Source organism: Arachis duranensis, chromosome 9 (assembly GCF_000817695.3).
Source record: "Arachis duranensis cultivar V14167 chromosome 9, aradu.V14167.gnm2.J7QH, whole genome shotgun sequence".
NCBI classification, from domain to species: Eukaryota; Viridiplantae; Streptophyta; class Magnoliopsida; order Fabales; family Fabaceae; genus Arachis; species Arachis duranensis.
This window is the reverse complement of record NC_029780.3, coordinates 119,023,151-119,042,478: the sequence shown is the minus strand read 5'-3', so window position 1 is coordinate 119,042,478 and position 19,328 is coordinate 119,023,151. Positions and strand designations below refer to the sequence as shown.

General features: G+C 33.5%; 1 long non-coding RNA gene and 1 pseudogene across 1 annotated transcript; both read right to left on the bottom strand.

Annotated features, from left to right (window-relative positions):
- Positions 1–6,787: 6,787 nt before the first annotated feature.
- Positions 6,788–7,632, bottom strand: LOC107467997 (ethylene-responsive transcription factor RAP2-12-like; annotated as a pseudogene).
- An 898-nt stretch (positions 7,633–8,530) lies between these two features.
- LOC110275472 (uncharacterized) lies at positions 8,531–9,210 on the bottom strand. The gene is made up of 2 exons (XR_008002369.1): positions 9,069–9,210; positions 8,531–8,918 (listed from the first exon to the last, which is right to left on the bottom strand). It is a non-coding gene; the product is annotated as an uncharacterized LOC110275472 (long non-coding RNA).
- Positions 9,211–19,328: the final 10,118 nt, after the last annotated feature.

Here is a 19,328-nt window from a genome sequence, read left to right as displayed (position 1 = left end):
CTCGGTGAATTTAAAGGAAATTTGTCTAAATATAAAAACCCTAATCCCTTTTCATTTTCACTTTTCACTTTTCACCTTTCACTTTTTTATCCTTCCACATTCTCATAATCTCTTCTCTTGTTAGACTCTTCATTTTCTGTGTTTTCGAGAATTTTAAATAATTCTCTATTTTTCTATTTTTTTTCAATTTAATTTATTGTCGTATTATTTTATGATTTTAACATGATTATTTAATTAGATTAAGTTTTAAATTTTAGTTAATTTGATAATTATTTAGTTTGATAATCAAATGATATGGTTAGTTTAGAGTACCATGTGTTCGTTTAGATATTTTAGTTAGTTTATGTTGGTTAATGAAAAAATTGATTTTGATTATTATTTTATTTGAACTTAGTTTTGGAGTAAAATTATAGTTTACGATCTAAGCATTTAGATTTTTTATATTTATTGTCGATGGTATGGAGTTAAATTACATTTTATAGTTTAGGTAGTTCGATTAAGTTTATATATGCTTGATAAAAAGCGAGCTAATTTAAAATTATTGTATTTTAATTTATTCTATCTTATTATAGTTTTATAGTGCAAAATATGTTAGGGTACGAAGATACCTTTTATAGACAAGATTCGATCAACCACATTTCTAGCAGACTAGGCCGAGTAGTATAATTTATAACTTATCTGTTTCAAATGTTTGAAATTTGTCTTATTACTTGTGGACTCCGTTTTGTTTGACTGATTGATTTTTTTGTAGGTGCCTTAAGTCTTACGTACAAAAAAAACTTACTATAGCAGCCACCCGAGTAGATTAGGTCACACCTTGGACGAGCAAGATTTGAGTATGTGGCATATATGCTGGAATGGGATTATGACTGAGCATTGGTTTCTGCTTTGATCGAGAGATGGTGGTCTGAGTCACATAAATTTTACTTGCCATGTGGGGAGATGACTTTCACCTTGCATGATGTGGCGTATTAGTTGGGTCTAAACATTGATGGAGATCTAGTCAGCAGCTACAATGGTGGGTAGGAGCAGTTCTATAATGGACGATCTATTAAGGACCTCTGTTAGGAGCTGTTAGGTGTTATTCCAGGCCCATGATAGACAGTCACAAAACAAGTGGACCGTTATTCTGACTTAGTTTTAGAATAGTATTTGCGAGGAGTTGGAGGAGCACACGACAAAAGAGCGCCTATTACGTTATACTAGAGGATACATCATGCAGATCATTGGGGCATTCTGTTTCCGAATGCCTTTAACTCTCAGATGCATATGAGGTGGCTGCCTCTATTAGCTACCTTGATCGATGTAAGACACTATCATGGGGTCAGCTGTGTTGGCGTGGCTTTACCGGTCGGTCTAGATTCTGATATGTAAACACTGAACACGGTCTCCATGTGATACATGGAATGGACGAATTGCTCCCAATCAAGTCGTGCATGCGACCATGCTGTTAGCACATGATGGCATGAAATATGAAGATCTTGAAAGTATCCATATTCACGCCTACCCTCATCAAGAAGTACTTGGTAATTCTGCTATTTGAACCCGGGCACGGTCACTAACTCTTCAACCATGAAATTGGACCTGGACCGATCAAACTAATAAACATTCATTGTATTCACATGCTTTGAGTTGAACTTGATTACATTCATCAACATCTGTGAGAATTTAACACCCACTTTAAGTTATGCTTGAGCCTCAGAATCCTTCTTCGCAAAAAGTTCACCCAAATTGAAATAGGTCGACTTGACAAGAGCGGTGATGGAAAAATTTCGAGTAGCCTTCATCACGGTGTTGATGCACTCAGAGATGTCTGTTGTCATGTGCTGAAAACGATAGCCCTCATCTACATACTGCGCCTACTGTGAACATGGTATTTCTTCAAACCAGCTTGTGATTGCGACATTCTCGCCTCTCAGATGATCAAAATAATGAGCAAACTCCCTATGTGACTTTGAATATGTTGTGTTAACAAGCATCTTCTTCAAGTTCTTTTTTCTTGAAGTGTGTCATGAAGTTGGCAACAATATGTCTTGCATAAAATGCCTGGAAGGCATGCGGTGGTTTCCATCCACTTCCATCGGTGTTCAACGCCACATCAATCGACTTGTGCCTGTTTGAAATCACCACCAGGCATGGATGGGATGTCACATGCAGTCTCAAATGAGAAAGAAAAAATGATCAAGGCTCATTTGTCTCACCTTCGACTACAATAAACGCAATAGGCAATATATTTGAATTGCCATCTTGAACAATAGTCATGAGTAAGGTGCTTCCTTATTTATCATACAAGTGGGTGCCATCAATGGAAATAAGTAGTTTCCAATGCTTGAAAGTCTAAACACAAGGAGGAAACATCTAGAACATTCGATGAAATATGACATTGTCGACTGATGCAAGCCAAGGCTGTGTTACAAGTTGCACCCAAGTACCTAATAAAAAAATCATAAGTTTTTATGACATATAAGTGGTTACTTAATTAAGCACTTATAAGTAAAGGTGTTGTAATGAAACTTACCAGATAAGCACATCTGCATTGCGAATAACCAATAAGAAATATTGTTGTATAATTCCTCCTAATTTCCATATATCCTAGTAATGACACTCTGCTTTACAAGTCAAATCTTTCTGTACGACACCTTGTAACAAAAGTGACTCTACACACCTCCTTGCAAAACCCTTATGCTAATGGTTGGATTTGTTTTGACCATTGTGAATATATGTTAACCATCACCTTTAAATCCAACCTTCTATGGTCTTGATCCATTGATGTTTGCATGCAAGTATGAGGACCACTGTATCTCCTCACCTCCTATTTTTCTTTCTTTTGGCAATAAGCTATGCGTATGTTCCATTGACAACCAATCCCAAACTAGAAACACTTTATATCATACTTCAACTGGTCGCTCTTTTGTATCTTATACGCCACACCCCTCCTAATGTTATATGTCTTAACTGTCATAATAACTTTCTCCTTATTTTTATATTGTTGTCCAATCTCAAACTCATTGGTGGGATCACCCTCAGGGCCTCCTTGACTAAATAGACAATCGAAGTCATTCCCTCGAAATTCAATGAGAAAAAGTGATCCGACTGATCATATGGTCAGAAAATAGTAGGCTGTGTCAGTGCAATTTGTGTGTCATTGTTGTAGTTCATATTTTCCTTCTTCTCTTTCAAAATTTTAGTTGGTTTAGCTTCAGCATTTTCACCGCCATCAGGGTTAACTTGATAGGGATCTATTGTTGGGTCTCTAATAGCAAAACGCTCATGACTTTTAACATCAACTTGCATCATACCATCATTAGAATCTTCGACATTTGACCCTTCTTAACTACCTTCAGGTGGCATATTTAGGTCAATCATCGTCCTTTTAATATTTCTCCTGACCGCCCCACTTAAAGGGGTACCATCAACAGAATCTGCAGAAGTTCTTCCACCCAAGACAACTAGAAAAATAAATAATTCAAATAGATGGATATTTGTCCAACAGTTGTGCCAGACCCTAATAAAACATATGTCCTTATCATCATGTAACTGATACCTAATTCACAAAAATATAAAATCTTATTAAAACCCTCATCAAATAAAAAATAACAAAATAATGATAACAATTGTAATCTATATAATATACCTTTTGTAAAATAAAGTGTTATCTACTTCGGACGGACACTACAAGAAAAACGTTGAGTACCGTCAGATTTAACATCACAGAGTAGTGACAGATTTACCGTCGATAATAACGTTGAATTCGTAGGTTAAGTAACTACTAGCGGACTTTAGTTTCCGATGGTAACCCAATTAGTTCAATGCTGTTTTTTAGTGATCCGCGACGGTTTACCATTAGATTTTTCTGACAGTAACAGGGTGTAAATTCAAATCACAAATCATCTTCCTCCTCATTTCATATTCACCCACTCTCTCACTTTTTCCACTCTGTCACTCATCACCGTCTTCCACCACCACTGCCGAGACCACCACCGTCATAGTTTCCTCTCCGTTTCCGTTAACCCACCGTCGACACCTCCCTTTTTCTCCTTCTTCCCCTCTTCTCCTTTCTCCTTGCGCCGTTAAACTACCGTTGCTCCCACCATCATCGTGCCACCGTTGCCCACCAGCCTTCGACAATTTCTCTAACCTTCGGTGATCACCCTTCCGCTTTCTCTAATTCCAACAATGTCATAATATCGCTATATCTTCACTTTTTCTCAGTTTTCTCCTAGTTCTGCATTTTAATTTTTTTTTAACTCTTTTTCTTTTTTTTCAAATTATGTTTTGATCAAAGACTTGTCGTCAGTGAAATTTACTGAGCATCCGATGCTAAAAGCTAAGATTTTGCCAGAGATTTTCCATGTCATCACTTATTCTATTCACATCAACTCTCAACCACTAAATTCATCACAATCATCAGCTGTGTTTAACAGCTTGGGATTCGAGTTCTCCTCTCCTCTCAATGCGATATATAAACCTAGCATACGATCGAATTAGTAGACTTTTCCACTGTAAATTAATGCTCTATAGTACTTATTAATATATGTTCAGCGAACCGTTTCATTGCTTGCTTAAAGGAAAACAACAAATATAAACAAAGAATATATTTTGAGTTAATATTCATATTCCTCTAGAAAATATTTTTACATTTTAATTTAATTTTTAAAATTTTAATTTTTATAGTTTAGTGTCTAATTTAATATTTGTGATTCACGTTACTCTTTAATCTTTTTTAAGATTCTTTTAAAACCTTTAAATGAAATTAGAATCAAAATTTAAAAGATTTTACAAAAAAAATTAAGTTAAAAAATTTCAATTATCATATTAAATAACTATTAATTAGTATAATACCCGTCAATTCATCACAACATTCTATTAATGTTTTTTATGAAAACAAGATTAAGGACCAATATGAATTACGGATGTTAAATTAAACATCAAATAGAATAAATTAAAATTTTAAAATCAAATTAAAATATAAATATAATTTTAGAGACCAATATAAATATATATTAACTTATTTTTTATTAATTAATTTGCTTAAGATGTATTTTGATTTATAATTTGAGTAATAATATGGTAGAGTATCCTAGAAGGTCGACAAATCCTTTGGCACCCAACTTTTTGGGCAGGCCAAGAAAAAAGCAAGATATATAGTAGTGAATCTTCAAGGTGCATTATATCATCCATCTTCAAAGTCAGCCCCAAAGAATCAAAGAAAAAACGATATCTCTTCTTTGGAGAATCTTTTAATTTGGAAACTAGCTAGCTACTAATGATGACGACTATATAGTAGTATATGTTTGAGTTATTATGTGCAGGTAGGCATTTTATAGTTATACTATTAATAACTAAATGAAGTCTTTTGATGCTTGGTTGTGAATGCATAACAAATTATTGGAAGGGTAGCAAACCAGCTCAAAGCACTAGCCATTAGCTAGCAAATAATAGCTACATGCATGTGTGTGCGTGTGTTCATATATGCTGAAGGTAAGTTCGGTGTGTGCAACTAAAAGAAGGCACACAATAGTATTGGAGCTTTACTAAATACTAATGGTGCTTGTACTTTGAACTTTATTTTCTTGTTGTGTACAGCTAAGAAGGAATCATTTTTAGTCTCCCAGACAAATTCAGCTTGCTTTAGTCTTAGAAAAGTGATAGATAGACTTAAATAGTTTGATATGTTTTTTATGACGCTTTTTATTTTTATTATGGATGAGAGGTTGATGTATTGCAGTGTTATGGAGAGCACATGTTTACCTGCATGTGGTGTCAGGGGAGCATAACTTGAACCGAGAGAGTTAGATACAGAAACACGGAGAGTCCGTTTTTTTTATACCAAGTCACATATTCAAAAAAATATTTTTTATACTAATTCAGAGGATCCGTTTTCTTTGTATATAAAAAAAACCTAATCGAAGGGTCTATTTTCACTCTCTCATAACTCGGACCATCCGATTTGATAACCCAATTTTTTTAACAGAATTCAGATGATCTAATTTCTTGCACTATGTTTCAGCCAAAAATTGTTCCACATCCATGTATAACACCTCATCCTCCATATCAATGCATAATATACACTAGCATGACATATCTAAATTAATGAGCCTTTTTTATGGATAAAATTTTTTCAAATGTGAGATGTTATAAAAGGAAAAATGTAATGATTTATTTATCTCAAAATTACAACAGTGCACTTTATTTATAATCAACGGATTGAGATTGGTTTATTATTTATTATTTTATTTTGTAGGTCATAAATCAATAATTTTTTTATATTTTTTATTTTTAATAAATAAATAAATCGAGACGGATCAAATTTAAGATATTTGAATTTTTTAATAAAATGGGTTATGATAATTTAGAATAATTTTAGAATTAATGATATAAGAAGTTGTAAAGTTAATTTAAAAAAGAGATCGTATAATTGCGGATGTAATAATCAAGAGTATAGAAGAATAATTGTGTGATTTTTGATTTACATAAAATTTAAGATTAATTTTTGGTGTACTTAAATAAAAAGAGAGAATTATAAAAGAAAATTAATTGTGTCAATTAAATTTAAAAAAAATTATTTATACTCTCTTATAAGTGAGTGTCTAATTAAGTATATAATTTATTATTATTTATAATTTTTTAGATACATGACATTTCTGTATATAATTAATAAAAAATAGTAAATTTAGACAGTTTTTGGCTAATTTTTTTAGAGGTAAATATCAAATTAGTACCTGAACAATTCTGACGCTAACAAATGGTATTTGATCTATGTTATTGACAAAATGATCCTGAAAAAATTTTAAAATTTGACAAAAATGACCAACCATCAATTAAGTTACTTGGAGTTAAGGTTTTAAAGTAACGTATCAGTTAATAATTATAATAATTACAAAATTTACTCACTTTTAATTTTTATAATTTTAAAAACACCTCCAATTTCAATTTTTTGAAAACCTAATCCCCTTTCTTCTGAAACTCTCATCTCTTCCCCTTCCTCATCATCCACCAATTTTCTTCTTCTTTCTCAATTAAATCCTCTTCATTTTCATTCGTTGCTGAATCTACCTTCCTCCTTCTTTTTACATTTTTAACCAAAGATGCTTCTCACGTACTCAATTCCTTTTTCATTTTTCATTTTTTTTCTCATATGCCATTAGCTCCTTCAAAAGCTTCTCCACCTCGTAGTTCTTCTTCTCCTCTTGATGTTGTTGATCACCACTTGACCCACCTGCTACCTCCGATGCCAAACTCAAAATTATCATCAACACAACTCACAAATAGGTTTGCGTTGATGGCACCACCAACACCAATAGCTCCTCCATGATTCAGATCGTAACTAAACTCCAAATTGAGGTTCAGAGTCCTTGCCTGGTTGTTCATGTTGGTGTTATTGGCATCACCATATTGATACAGAGGAAGATGATTACTCGATCTTCGAATGGGAGGAGGAGGAAGGTTTGGAATAATGTTGCGAGATTGTTGAATGGAGTGTTCGTCATCCTCGTTGGGGAAGTTCATTTTAGCTTTCTTTCCGCGAATCTTACGAACTTCTCTATCATAGGCCCTGGCGGCTTCTTTGGTGGTGTTGAAGGTTCCAAGCCAAATGCGAACACCTTTCCTTGGATCGCGAATCTCCGGCGCTCATTTTTCCTCTTCACACGCCTTCCCAATCGCAAACTAAACCATTGTCTCAAGAACACAGGATCTTCCATGCGAAATGCCTCCGCAGCAGATCTCACCCCCTCTGCCGCTACCATCACCACCACAACCACAACTACAACCAGAGTCTCGTTAACCACTACCTCAATCCCAAAAATGGCATCGTTGAGAGGAAAAAGAAGAAGAAAAAAAAAGAGATTAGGATTTTAGAAAATGAGGATGATTTAGAAATTATAGAAATTAAAAGTGGGTAAACATGTAATTGTTAACTGACACGTCACCCCTAAACTTTAACTTCAGGTAACTCAATTGGTAGTTGGTCATTTTTGTCAAATTTTAAAACTTTTCGGGAATCATTTTGTCAATAACAAAGATCATGTACTATTTTATCAGTGTCAGAATCTTTCGGGTGCCAATTTGGTATTTATTTCTTTTTTTTATTTACCAAATGTTTTCTATAATAAATAACTTTAAATCTCATAAACTGAGTTTAGTTTTTATCATTATTAGTGTATTGACATAAAATTAGTCCCTAAACAATAAACATGATTCATAAAAAAAAACACACACACAAACACTATCCATGTATTATGTAACAGAGCATTTTATCAGTAAGAGATCAGACACACAAGCACACACAAACATTAGAATCTTATCCCATTGCACACTTACAAAGAATTGTCACCAAAGCAACCTATAAACTTGCTATACTAATACTAGCACAATCATCAGTTCAATTCACTATTAATCCAGCTCAACACAAGTCAACGAAATTCTTGTCGTTAGAAACACTGGACAAACTTACTTGAACCAGATTAACTGAGTGGATTAGACTAAGCAATTCAACAAACACATGGTAGGCATACCAACCCAACAAGTATAGTTTAATTTTTTATTTATTATCATATATGATCAAATCTAGAAAGTATTAGTAGGGATAGTAGGCTGCTTGTTTACCTCGTTGCAGGATTAACCAATCTAAGCAGAGAATTATTAGGAACAACCACATCAGAAATAGGTGTCCTCAATGCCTTGTCCTGATTCTCAAGACACTAATCAGTCAATTTCAACTAACACTAATGGAAAAAAAAAATTAAGAGATTTAGTACTTGCGTATTAATCTTCATTTGTGAGAAATCGAGAAGGAATTATTTGATTTTTAAAGGTGTGCTTCTAAATCTTAGCTTTTGATGACAGCAAGAACTTGTTGTTATCAAATATGGTGATTGTATTCTCCAAATTGAAGAGTTACGAGCATTGCTATGATCCTATGGAGTTAAGAATTCGTAATTATAACCTAACTTCATAACAAATTTAATGATCAATTACGTCTCTTCCAAAATCCTAGCTATTTGACTTTCATTTATGCAGAATTTCAAAATCAAGTCAAACGAAGTGTATTTATCAATAAGTCTTACTATGCAGAGAAGCTATGATAATCAAGTCAAGCACCGAGAAGAAGTGGAGGACGATGGCTAGCACTCTATTGCAGAAACGACGAACAATTGTGATTGTGATGATGATCTCCACCGCTTTCGACCTCCTGGTTCCTCAAGTTTTGAATCCCCAGTCTACAGTTACAACTTACAAGTTGGCAGCAATTTCAATCGGAAAAGTAGATCTGAGGATGATGCAGCAACGGTGGATCTGGAAGTAGAAGACCTTGGCGACGGTGGATCCGAGACAACAACGCAGATCTGAGGTGGAGGATAAACGAAACAGGAATAGAGATGCGATTTGAATGAGTGTAGGACGGACGGCGGTGGCAAGGCCTATGGAGGCCGTGGTTGATAATGGAGGAAAATGAGTTCGATTACAGTGACGGAGAAAAATGTATTTTCTGAATAACCAAATCTCAACACAGGAGCAGTTTTTTTTTTTTCTTTTTCAATCAATTTAATTTAGGAATACTTTTACTGACAATAATTACCATGGTCGTTATTAATTTAAAAAAATAAAAAAAAAGTAAAAAAAATAATAATTTAGTGATAATAATAATTGCCTATAACTTATGTTAATAATAGTAAATATATAATAGTCTCAAAAATATAAATTAAATAAAGAATATAGTTAAAAATTTTTAATGGTCTAAAAAATGGGAGGTTGAATCTATGATTTTTTTAATTTTTTTAAACTTGTTTCAAAACAAATCTAAAAACTTGGTTTTTGTTTGGTCTGTGTAAGTAATTAAACAGGAGACAGTTTCGTTTTGTCTCATAAATTGTAGAAAATAGAATTAGAGTAAAGAGGAAGAAGATAACACAGTTATGTATCTTGGTTCAGTTGCCTGTAATCTACATCGAGTCTCCACCACAATATTGGTGAAATTTTCACTATCAATTTAAGTATTACATACACCAATTCTCTAGGACTCAACGTAATCCTATATGGATACAAAAGTTTTAACATAAAATTGACTTGACTATGTAATTACCTAAACTCAACACACTAAGTGCTTACCCAACTTAGTAAGGGATATCTCTCAGCTACATAACACAAAACAGAAAATACAATAAAAAAAATCTGAAATTACTCTTGCCTTTTCTTTTAAGTGTTTTTCTCAGTCTTTTTACTCACTGGTTTTTTCTCAATGTCTCTCTTTCTTGCCTTTTATCTCAGAAAGAATACAAAAAAATATATACATTGAAATTGAAATACAAACAGTAAAATATGAAGGAGATGATGATTCACAGCCTTTACGCTATAAGTTTAACTGGATTCAGCTCTCTCTGATGAAGCTCTTCATTTTGGCGGGATATTTTTCTAAAGTAAAAACACTGTCCAAAACGTTAAACTCTCTCCGGGAAGCTCTCTATGAAACTCAGATTCTGATTCTCTCTCCTTACTTCAACAATGAGAATCAATTTCCTTTATGTACTTTGTTTTGAGCCATGGCTAGGGTTCTTTTCATCAAGTCAACTTCTTAATTTTTGGGCTTGCAGAACTCTTCTCTTGTCTTTCTTCAATCAACTCCAAAATTAGAAATTTGAAATCTAATTTGGTTTTACTGAAGAGGGAGGAGCCACAAACTTTTCTTGCTCGGTGATAATTCCAAATTCAAATTCTTAGATTTGTGCTTTGACTTCAAAAAACACTTTCAACCATTAATTCACAGTAAAAATGTTCAGCCATCACTTTCTTCATTTTTTTTTTCAAAATAGTGGTGTAGAAAATAGAAACAAATATAAAACAATTAACTTGCATACAAATGAAAACAAATTATCTTTAACTTCTCACCTTTATTTAACAAGCTTTTGATTAATTTGATTGGACATTATATTTTTAATTAACTTTCTCTTTTTTTTCTAGTGTTTGAGCACAAACTGAACTGAAGTTCACTCTCTATTTCTAACCAACACCCGAAGAGAATAAAGCTTTAGGGTTGCTTCACTAAAGCTTGATTGGCATTAGATTTGATTTGTTTTTATCTCCATTCAGCTGCTTTAGATTTCCATGATTTGGATTACAACAAAAATAAATTGGACCATGTACACTAAAACACTTCATTAAATTCACTTAAAATATTAACCCAATTAACATATTTGTCATCGTTAATGTATTATTTATGTTTTCACCTCAACAATAGTAATTATTTTATTATTGTCGTTAAAAATTTGTCACTAAAAATAAATTTTATTGTAATGTCCTGAACTAAATTATTATTAAATGATTGAAATCTAATCCCAAATATCAAACATGAACCTGCTTAAAATTTTGAAGGCACGGAACATTTCTCTCCATAAGGAGATTGTTAAAATAATAAGAACTTTTTTCAAAATAAAACGTAAAACAATTTGAGGTAAATCTAACCAGGAGAAATCAAGATAAAACTGTACATAATTAACATCATTCTCATGGTCGGTAATACATCCATCTCATGTATTGATTGTTTTGAGTTGGACTTGTAAAGAAATTTTGAACAGATTTATTACGTGAGTAAATAATTATTTTTAATTATAAATAATTTAAATATCGATAAAATTAATCATAAAAAATTAAAATTAAAGTTAAATTTATAAAAAATTAATTTTATTTGACAAAAGTATTTAATTATTAAATAAAATGGAGGAGTGCATATGGTTTTATATGTGATAAAAAAGTGTCTTTAAAACTTAAAAGTAAATTCTATCGCACCGCTATAAGACCGGCTATGCTTTATAGTACGGAGTGTTGGGCGGCTAAAGGGGAGCACGAACATAAGATGAGTGTGATAGAAATGAAGATGTTGAGATGGATGAGTGGTCATACGCGATTGGATAAAATAAGGAACGAAGATATAAGGGAGAGAGTTGGAGTAGCACCCATTATGGAAAAGATGGTTGAATCGTGTCTCAGGTGGTTTGGACATGTGAGAAGAAGACCGATAGAACATCCAGTCAGGAGGGTGGATGAGATGGAAGAGGGACAAGGGGCGAAAGACAGAGGAAGACCTAAGAAGACCATCCATGAGGTGGTCAAACGAGATCTACATGTAAACAGTCTCTCTGTAGCCATGATACATGACAGAGCACAATGAAGTCGTTTGATTCATGTAGCCGATCCCACTCAGTGGGACAAAGTTTTGTTGTTGTTGTTGTTCTATTAAAAAATAAATTAAAATATCCATATTATCCCTATTCTATTATTTTCAAGATTTTAACTTTTTTCTTATTTTTTTAGACACTATTATTGTTAGTCACTTGAAGAAAAAAAAAATCACATCCCTCTAATTTTACTGTTGTTCATATCTTCTCCTTCACCACTACTATATTTTCTGTATCTTCTTTTCATTCTTTATTCTCCAAAGGAAAGTATAAAAAGACAAAAAAGAAAGTAAAACTTAGATCGGAAAAAGGACAAGGCGTCGTAGTTGACCACAATCTTCGCCAACGACGTCTTCTTCATCCTTTTCTCCTTAACTATTTTTCCTCTTAGAGCTTTCCTCTCTTTCGAGTGAGCGTGAAATCGCTGCTGTGGTTCAATATCTGCAGAGATGGTTTGAGACTGCGTGTGTGTGAAGTCGCTGCTGTGGTTCAATGTTAACGACAGTGGTTCGAGTCGTATTTTCGGCCTCTTCAATATCGGCGGCAGTTGTTCTTGTGTGTGTGAAGTCGCCACTATGGTTCAATATCGATGGCGGTGGCGGTGGTTCCTATGTGTGTGAAGCTGCTGTTGTTGTTATGTCAGTGGTTTGAGCCACGATCTCAACCTCTTTAATGTCAGTAGCGGTGGTTCATGTGAGGGGTTCTAGGGTGTGTGTGCGGCAGTGGTTCGAGTTGCCGCTGCTGTAGTTCAATATCGACGGCAGTAGCAGTGGTTCGTGTGTGTAAACTTATTTTTTTTAGGGTGGTTAACAAAGGGAGTGTGAGAGAGATAAAGAAAAAATATTGAAGATAATAGAATAGGATAATCTAGATATTTTAATTTATTCTTTAACGAAATTAATAAAAAATTAATGACCGAATAATTTTGTCAAATATAATTCATCTTTTAATGATATAATTTTAATTTCAATTTTTCATAGTCAGTTTTATCAGCGTCTAAATTATTATAATAAAAAATTATTATTTATTCTATATTTTATTTAAATTTTCAATTTTTTAAAATTTTTTATTTAGGTAGCTCATCTAAAATTTTAACATATGAATTTAAATAATATTTAAAATTTTTAATTAATATTTAAATAGAATTCCAAAATTTTTGAAATACAACAATATAATTGATGGAAGAACTATTGATAAAATAAATACTCCAAAATATAATAGTGTGACAAAATACAATACATTAAAATAGTATTGTGATAAAATACAAACTATATTATATTATAATTATATTTTAATAATTTTGGAGCACTATATTTTACAAATTTATATATAAATACAAGTATTAAAAATTTATATATAAATACATGTATTAAAAATTTGGAGCACTATTTAAGTACTTTTGTTCTCGTCCTTGATAAATCGTTGGGTGCATCGATCCCATTCCCTCCCTTTCCTACTAATTCATTATATGATCCAATAAATTATATACGCCGCCATAGATGTAATCTAATACAAACTACCTATAAATTTTGGATTTCATAAAATCCTTCACCTAGAGATTTTTTTATTTAAATTATTTAAATATAATATTTATGAATATGTTAATCTATAGCATATTTATGTATTTGTGTTTTTTTACATATTTGGAGTATAGAGATACCAAAATAAAATAAAAACACAATTCGAATATTTTGTACCTATTATACAAACAATTTGAAAATAGGTACATAAATCAGGTGTATTGTCTTTAAAATACAATCTTAACAAATTTTTCTGACACTGTATTCAGGATATAGTCATAATAAATTTGGTGGCACTATACCCGGGTACGCGCTTAAGTAAATAGAGGTTTTTGTACCCTAGATATATGATAAAAAAATAGATGAGTACTAGGGCTCAGTAGAATTTGTGATATTTAGCTATCAATTAGTCATCATTAATATTTTTAACAGTATGAGATGACATCTAATGGTGCAGGATTAATCATTTTTTTATGGTTAAGTGCTGGCCTTTAGACTTTTTATAAAAAAATATTTGTATAAGCAACTTCTTAGATCATCTATTATGTATCTATCTTTATTCTATTTATTCTTGTTTTCTTTTTTTTTTTCAAAAAAATTGCTAGTAATCAGTTTTTTCTTTTGTAGTAGTTTATCCTAACGGGATCATTAGAAATGGTAATAAGAGACTAATATTTGAGTGCAATTCAACTGTGATGCTGTGCATTTTTTGTGTTGATTCTCTAGATGCTTTTAAGATTGTCATATTGATCAGCGTGGGAGTAACCACTTCGAAGGAAATTTGCTGAGTAGCATATAGATTCCTATCAGCACTGTCTAGTGCAGGTTTTACTAATAGGACGTTTTGGGTTGAAACCGATAAGCACGTTAGTATAACGTTTGATGTGCATGATAGACTAAAGCCGCAACATGTGATGGAGTTATATGCGGATGTTCATGATGTGTTTGGTGGTTCTGGGCCATCTTCTTCAATACCCATGCAATCCCGGTCCCAGCGAAACCGTTTCCCTTTGCCAATCTGCGGAATAAGTTGACGTAGAGTTGACTGAGTCTGATTTAGATTATGTTGTCGACACCGGGTCATCCAACGATAGTGAGTCGTCTAGGAAGTATGTGCCGGATACTCCAACTGGTGGAGGTGTTCAACTTCTTCTTCCTCACCCGTTGCCTCTTCCACGGTTATTAAAAGTTCTCACCCATTATCACACTCTTAATTTGGATGCGATGCAACTAACGGGCCCTTTCAATCTCGGCAACGGTGAGGATTACAACACAAATAGAAGGGTAAAATTTTGAGTGGGACACAGGTTGATGAGTAGAGATGTTGTTCTCTTGGCAGTGAAGAATTAAAGCATTCGAAGAAACGCCGAGTATAGGGTGTTGGAGTCAGATATGTTGAAATACCATTGTCAATGCAAGCAATCCTCTGTTGGGTGTCACACCCTTACTTTTAATACCTCATGATCATACTAAAAGTTTAGACGTTACTTACCTTTAATTCTTTAAATTTAGTACTATATGTATTTAATATTAAGCCTTCACAAATACAAATGGCATTTCAATTCTGAAAACGAAAAGTCTTTACTTTAAACAACTTAATCACACAATTATATCCACATAATATTAAATACGTAGTCTTATTTACAATTCTTCAAACACAAGTCTTATCCCTCTAAAAACTAATACAATAAACGACGAGGGAAAAATAAAATCTAAGAATAAACCAAATACAGAAAAAGAAAACACATATATACTTAAAGCTCCATAGTTCGTTTGTGACTTCGCGCCAAAGCTTCCTGAACTTGTCACTGAAAAAGAAATTCTGTAGGAGAGTGAGAACATCATCCTCACAGGTTCTCAACTGGAAAGAGAATACCATCAAAGCAAAGAAATACTTGCAAATATAGAATTAATTTCATTATAAAAATAGCTTATCCTTGAAATAATATTTTGGAAAAGCTTTATGGAAAAACCTATTTTGAAAAGTCGTAAGGAAACTCCTTTAATTTACAAATCAGGAAAGTGAATAGTTTAAAGATATTAAAAGGACCAAAGATGTGCCTGAGGGATTCCTACCCAACTTACATCGCTCACTCCTATCCAACCAATTCATAAATTAGAATAATAAAGCAACACTTAATCCATCTTGCCTCAACCTCCGTCATCACATATCAAAAATCACCCTCATCACACCTCTACCAAAGAGGGTCTCTCAGATACATACACATACAAATCAGACAAAAAAACACAGATAGGACACAGATACAACAAGTAGAGCAAGTAGCAGATAGACACGGTTAATCATTTAGTCAAACCAAGATAATGCACACTCAAGTAAAACATACAAATGCATATGATGCATTCTAATCCTATGGCTGATGAGCTCATCTGTCGGTTATATAGCCAACTCGACATGTCCTGGTAGCTAATCATTGGACAATCGTTCTGTGCACGCATCCTCAAGCTCAAATATCCATGGGAAAAATCCTCAAGCTCAAATTCATATATATATGCATGCCCATGGGAGAACCCGGGGAGTTAAAGTACCCGGTCACATCTTGCGCCAGAGGATTAACAAAGTATAAAATCTCAACCTGGAGAAAGTGGTGGCAAGCCATTGCATCTACCCAGAAAAACTCGTGTCTCAGATATTCCAAATACATATGCCATATGAATATTTCAATCATAATTCTTCAATATCCACATTATTCTCAATAATGTCTCATTCATCACCAATCGTGTCATCAAAAACATAACCATCATCATCAATTATAGTCATCATTCCACATCACTATAATCAACCGGAATCATCACCATACTTCAATCATACTTAATCATTATCCTCTCTCTCAATCTCAAAATCATTATTAAACCTCAATCAAAACCAATTGTCAGTAATCACATCTTAATTTTAAGTATAACCTTCAAACAACTTACCAAACTTATCTCCAAATCAAACATCACACAATTATCATCATATTCCTTAAAATAACTCTCTTTCTCTCCACTCCAATGTTTAATTCTATTAAAACCTCAAACTCATTCTCATATTCCCAACCCTTGAATTTATAATTAATTTATTTTTTAAAATATTTAGCTAGTTAATCAAATCTCTTTTCATTGTTATTAAAAATAAAATAAGTTAAAATCACAAATTCACCAAATCATAAAAATTCGATTTTCTTAAAAATTCTTAAAAGTATTCAAAACTTATCTCTTTTGATAACTAATTCAAACCAAAACTCATTTTCAAAATCATAACCAAAACTTCAAATTTTCAAAAAAATTCGGACAGCACCTCCCCTAAAAACCAGAGTTTGCCACCCACGGGTTTCCTCTTTTCAACCTCAACACAACAAAATCAGCCTTTCAATTTAATGTTTCCAATACATCATTCAAAACTAATCATTATCAATTTCAATCAAAGAAAACCAAAATTCAACATATTCAATCCATTTCTCCAGAAATTAAAAAATCAACCAATTCAACCACAAACATAACCTTTCAATCACAATAGAAAATTATTTACTTCACAGACATTCATCTATTTGCATTAATATACTAAACTTGACAGGTATTCAAAACCCAAAATATTTTTAAGTTTTAAAACAATCACGTACCTCAAGGAATCAAGCCCGCAACGATTTTAACATGATAAGTCCCTTTTTCCCTCGGCCCGCAATAGCAGCAGCTGCATCCACAACTCCGTTTACTTTCACAACAACAAAAACAACTTTTATTTTGACCATGCAATTACCAGAATTTGACCATAGCATGTTAACATCGCAAAATTCTCAATAACAGATATCCAGAATGCTAGCAGTAATAGTTTTAGAACAGGGTTAACTTACCCAAAAGCTCCGGTGGTTTAGCAGCAACCTTAATTTTGACATGAAATCATCGGAACTCAACCCTATGGTACCAAAATCTCAACACCTTTAACAAACATTAACAAAATACTAAATTTTGAGGGTTTTGATAAAAAGAAATTACTGTACTTAGGAAGAAAGCCGAGACAGACCTGCGATAACTCTGACGGTGGCGTTGATAGAGAGGGATCCCTCTAGTGACTACCCAACAGTGGTGACAGTGAGGGAGCAATGACAGCGGTGGCGGCGACAAACTTCAGCGGTGATGGACCCAGTTTCGATGGCGGCAGCTCGTGAAGACAATAACACTCCTCCGCAACGACAACGACAACACTGGTGTAGACTCCGCAAATGTTGACGACCCTCCGTGAACCCTCTCTCTCTCTCCATCGCACCTCTCTTCCACGACGGCGCAGCTGGCAGCGATGAGGACGAATGACGCGGGTGACGGGTTCGGCGGTGACCGGCTAGTAATGGCTTGTTTGCTCTCCTCTCCTCCCTTTCTCCATTCACTTTCCTATCCTTTTCTTCCCCTTTATGTGCGTGCGTGCATGCGTGTGTGTATATGTGTTTGTGTTTTTGGGAAGGGAATGGCAGTGTGGTAAAGGGGTTAGGGTTAAAGTTTTTAATTTGGGTAGGATTTCTTATTTGGGAATTTAGGGTTAAAATTAGAATTTGGTAAATTTAATAAAATATATTATTTTAATTTGAAATCTAATTTAATCCTTTAAAATTACTTTAAAAATATTATTTAATTATTAATTTGCTAATTCACTTTTAATCAAGTATTCTAATTTAAAATTAGAGATAATATAATTAATTTTCTTTGTTTATAAAAATTAAAGTATCAAATTCCAAAATCTCAATTATTTAAAATAAATCATATAAATTTTTATTCTCTTACAATTATTAAGCTTTATAATTTTAAATATAGAAAATTATTCAATAATTATAAAATTAAGTAAAATTTCTAGTTTAATTATGAAAACTTGATTTAATTACTTTTGATAAAATAAATTTTGAAAATAAAGTCTTTAATGAATAAATAAATTGAAATTAGCTCATAATAAGATTTTTCCGAAAATTTTGGGTCTTACAACGGATGCAGAGCGCGTGTTTCGGCGATGGGGATTGGTTGCGAAGGGAACCGGCACTACGCAGAGGATTGTCGGGTGGAGGTCGCGGTGGCGCAGACGTGAGCTTGGCCTTGGAGATGCGAGCGAAGATGCACACGGCGATGCGCTGGACTATGTGGGTGGCAATCCGGTGGTCTGAGGGAAGGGGTGGGTCACGATCACGGAGGTGAGGATAGAGCTTCTTGTTGATGCACAATGGGGAAGGGGAAAGACGTCGTATTGGAGCGGTCTATTTCTGAGTAAATTTTCATAACGGTCCGGGAGATTCACGGAATTATCCAATTTGGTTTTTGAGATTTCAATTTTACTGTAGTAGTTCCTTATATTAAGCTCTGGGCAGCATAATAGTTGTTGGGCATCTTTTCGGCATTGACTCAGCTGTCGGAATGCTGATGTAATCATCCTTTGCCACGCAAGTGTCCAACAGCAAGTTGACGTGACAAGATCTTAATTGTACCCAATTTGATCCCTGCCTTTGTAATTGACCCTAACCCTCTTCGCTCCCTCCCAATCTGAACGTTAACTTCTGGTGCTTGCTTCTTCCTCTCGTTCTTCTGGTTCTTCTTCCTCCCATCCACTCCGATCAAAATTCATCACAGCCAATAATCTTGCTACTTTAATCACACAAAC